General features: G+C 39.7%; 1 pseudogene; it reads right to left on the bottom strand.

Moving 5' to 3' along the window:
* Positions 1 to 922: 922 nt before the first annotated feature.
* LOC101566379 lies at positions 923 to 2,077 on the bottom strand (annotated as a pseudogene).
* Positions 2,078 to 4,630: the final 2,553 nt, after the last annotated feature.

The raw sequence follows: 4,630 nt of genomic DNA, 5'->3' as shown, positions 1-4,630 counted from the left end.
CAATTTCTTACTTGCTTTTTCACTGCATTTTAGCCAGTGATGGCACTTGACTAAAAACACAACAAAGAAAAGGATGCCAACTTCTAAAAGGATGATAAAAACTAAACCTCAGCTGCAGACACTGACAATCTGGGTCACTGTGCAAATATAATTCCTGCCCCTGCCTTCCTTCAAAAGTTCTTGGAGGCAGCCTACCAAGACGTCTACTAGCACAGAAGTAAATGCTAATGCTTAACAAGTTACAAAATAAATAAATATCATTATTAAGTTCACTTTAAATTTAGAAGTGAAAATTAAAGATCAGCAATACATTTCCCTTGAGGTACAACTTCTAGGAAATTAATGGATGTTACAAAAAGCTTTCAGAAATATGAAACCAGTACCATGAACAGCAAAAAAGAGCTCAAAGTTTTTCAATTCATGGTACAGGCAATAAATGATAATATCCATATATACACTGGTAAAAAGAAAATACAAGACTGCTCTCAGCCGCACCCTCTAGGGCTGAAGAGATCAATATTTTGTTCATAATGACAGTCTTGCAGACTAAAGAGTCAAATTTAAGCAAGTCTTTGTAGAAAAATGCTGATAAGCACTTACACCATTGCAAATTCCTCGATGAGTTCTTAGAATTACAGAGTTAAATTCACAAAAATCATTTTGGTTTTTACATGTCAATACTCAGGAAAGAGGGTCTCTTTCTTAACATTCTTCCAGTGGTGTGAAACCATAGTCACTTACGACAATGATCTCAATGACAACCTATGAAACCAACATGGCAGGGTCAAATTGACCTCTGCAGCCACACAGGGCCTAAGTCATACAGTTGAACAGTGTGTGCTTTTAACCCCACGGGCCAGCCCTCACAGCCCTGTGCACTCTTTTTAGGTTACTTACTACCCTGGCTGGCTTTCTTCTTTAAAAAAAAAAAAAAAAGTGGGGGGCTTAACTAACAAATCCAGAGCCTTGTAAACATGAGGCTTCTGTTCAATTCCATGAAGACGATTCCTTCTGATGTTTATGGTTCAAAAAAAGTTGTAATATTGTGCTTGGAACAGGGAGAACCAGTTATTAACTTCTTGCTACTATTATAAATAATAACAGCTGAGCCCACAGGTTACTGTGACCTCTGACAGATCAAGGAAACAAGTTATTTTCTCCACTTGTTATTACAGCACATTACAAGTCTTCTTGCCTTTTAATAAACGTTTTAGTACTCTGAGTTTCCCTTTCAATTCACCTAATTTCACCAATCTGTCAAAAACAGCCAATAAACAAATAATGAATTACATTCTGTTACATTTTTTTGAATCCCTCAAACTCCAGACTACAAAACATCTTGTCTCTCACCCTGACCACCCTGCTCCTGGTGCATACACCACTGGCCACGCAGAATACACAGCAGGGTGCTAAGCAACATGATCTACTTGGAGCCAGTTGACAGGAGGGCGATGAGTCCTGATGAAGCGTTTATGGACAAAATGTAGTTCACTGTGGGGTTGAAGTTCTTCAATATAAAGAAGGAAGCAACGATGACCAAGACCAGGAACAAAGTATTGTTATAAAAGATAGAAAACGTCGTAGCTTCGTAATCAGCAACTTCGTTCTTCTTCCATAAGATTCTTTCATCTTTTTCCTTCCGAGACATCCATCTATTATCAGCTTCAGAAAGTTTGCGAGTAACTTCTTTGGAAACAGCATCCTCCCTCTTCTGGGCTACTTTGTGCTTGAGAACAAATTTCACATTCTTGTAGGCAAAGGCTACCAAGTAAGTGCTTACTAAGGTCATCACACTATACAGAACAGCAGACTGAATGAGATCCATGTGCCATATTCGCCAATACAACCAGATGGGGATGGCTGACACGATGAATGCGTTCCTGGAAAAGAGCGCGGAGGCCTTGGCCGAGAGGTTGCGGCTAAAATCCTGTAGGAGCAGGTCCTCAGACTGCTGCTTGGAGCCGCCTTCGGGAGCCAAGGCGGAGCGGGGCTGAGAGCCGGGCCAAGGAGAAATTCTTGAGTAACCCAGAATTCTCTGATGATATGTCATGTAAATGGGGGACATATACCTAAACATTTGCGCATTTTTCTCCATAAGCTGGTTCCCTCTATTCTCTGTCCTGTGGCCTTTTCCTTTGAAAGATCAGAAGATAAGGAAAGTTTCTCAGCTTCATAGCCCATCTCCACATTTTCTGTAGCGAGCAATACATAGATTGATATTTTCTGCTGGAAGGGAAATATTGCTGGCACACGTGTAAACACATACTACTTGGGAAAAGGCTGCGGGATTTTGAGAAATCAGAGGGGTGGAAAACGGAGAGCAGGACATGTCACAAATCAGGCTCCTCAGGATGTAAGACAGGGCCTCTCAGGCCTCTCTTCAGCCACTACTGATTTTCTACTGAAGGAGAGCACAGGGCTTCTTTCCATTCCCTTGTCATAAGCACAGAATGTACCCTCCCCCTTCTCCTTCTTATTGTGGGAGCCAATATTCTGTAGCTCTGAATGACTCCATGAGGTCTGCAGACCCAGAGCAGTCACAGATCTCTCTTACCCTCATCCCTGCCTCAATCAGCTCCTCTTTGAAGCTAAGCAGCTTACACAGTCTGTGCAGTCCTGCTTACCGTCTATGTATTGCAGAAAAGTACCTGCCAGACTGTTTATCCTTTCTGAGTTCCAAGGCCCCTGGTCCTCACTCACTATTGTCTTGGTAGCAATGTCAAGACTCTTGATTTCCACATCGAATGGGCCTCCTTCTGCTCCATATCCATCCTGCAGCAACATTCTGACCTTGCCTGATTCATGAAGGGAAAACTGTGAACATATTCACCTTATATTTTATCTTGACATTAAATGTTCTCAAGCAACTGAATCAGAGGTGTCTGTTCTGTGCTGTATCTAGAACTTGTCTTATGGGTTCTCTGGGGAGAAGGTCTGTACTGTTTTCTGCTCTGTGTGCTGGCTCTGTGCATCAGTCATTCCCTGCAGCTCAGTCACATGCTCATAGATTACATCTGTACATTGATGTGTACAGCTGTGGTTATTGTACAGCATGTAAATCCTCCAGTTCTTGTTGGGGCTTGGCTGGATCTCTGTGGGCCTCTCTTATGGGTGTTGCACATGAGTTTCAGTTTTTGCCCTTTATATGTGTGGTTCTGTGCATTGAACTCATGATCTCCTCATTGTCAAGAAAGTTCAATTTCAGGGAGCTATGTCACCTTTATTGTCCTGCCAAGCTCTTGAGCTACCTTTCAGTTGAGTCTAACTGCAATGGCTGGTGTAGAATTTCCTTTATCTGTCTTGTTTATGCTGCAGACAAAGAAAAGATTTCCATATGCAAAATATTTCCTGTGACTCTGAGATAAACAGTACGGGTCTTACAATCATTTAAGTCTAAGTTACATTGGGAAGGAAATCTCTATAATAAAAGCAAATAAAAGAAGAAAATCATATCACAAAGAGCTGATTTGAAAGTTTTGTGTAAATCACACAAGATTAGCAGAATGAGGAGACAAGCACCTTAGTTATGGGGAGCAGTGATGAGCCTAAAAGTCAGCCAGAACTGTGACTAGGTGGGAGGATTTTACTTCAAGGGTGCAGGCATGTTGATCAAGTGTGAGTTTCTGTGCTCAGACTGTATGTGAAGTACACTAAATATTTTCATATACTCATCACGTATCTGAATAAAATATTCATGTGTTCTACCAAAATGCTTCAGAGCCGAGGTCTCCAGTCACTACACATAGAAACAGCTTTTTTCCAACTCTGTGAAGCTAAGGTCATGTGTGGTACTGGGAGAAATAAGCTTCAAGTATTTTGACCATAATTTATTTTTCAATTGTGTAAAAAAGCTGAATTAACATGTTTCAAAACAGAGAAATATAAAAGTCATTAAATGAAAGTTTATTCTATATATTAATTTACTCAATTTCTTCCAACATTTTTGGTCTCTCTTGAAGTCTTCTCAAAACTTTATGTATGTAACACCAAATTAAACAATTTCTATGATACTTTGAAACTTTTTTGTTGCATTATACTTTTATTGATTAAAATTAGTTTTTGTATGTTATTAAATATTTGTAAACCACCATTCTTGCACACATTTTCTAGGAATTGATATTTACAGATATTTTCAAGTAGAAAAGAACAATAGCTCCTTTGGCTAGAATTTACTGTGGGACAAGAATAACATGTATGATACTGTATAGAAGATTTTCTTGTTCTAACTCTCAAAGACAAGAATATATAAATATCATATAGATAAATGAAATTACTGGGTCGTGATGATAAATACAATTTGGCAAAAGATATCCTGCCTCCCTTCTGCTATGCCACTGGTCTGAGGGACACTGGCAAACATAGTAGAGTTAAAGCTAATTCATCAGGGTACCTGCGTGGAGAGTGAGATAAGTGCGCTGCTCCATTTTTCCATGTCTTTTGTGAGCTCAGGCTTCAAGACTCCAGCACAGTTGTCTGAAAACAAAACCTCATCTATGTAACCTAATTTAGTGTGATTAGTTCCACATAGTTCAAAAAAGAATCTAGAAGTGTAAAGTCTCAATGTGTCTCTCATCCCAAAATTCTCCAACACTGTCTCAGGTGTCCCTGTCTGGGAATAAATACAAATGGA

This window comes from Octodon degus, unplaced genomic scaffold (assembly GCF_000260255.1).
Source record: "Octodon degus isolate 3935 unplaced genomic scaffold, OctDeg1.0 scaffold00023, whole genome shotgun sequence".
In the NCBI taxonomy this organism is placed as follows: domain Eukaryota; kingdom Metazoa; phylum Chordata; class Mammalia; order Rodentia; family Octodontidae; genus Octodon; species Octodon degus.
This window is presented reverse-complemented; position numbering and strand designations above follow the sequence as displayed.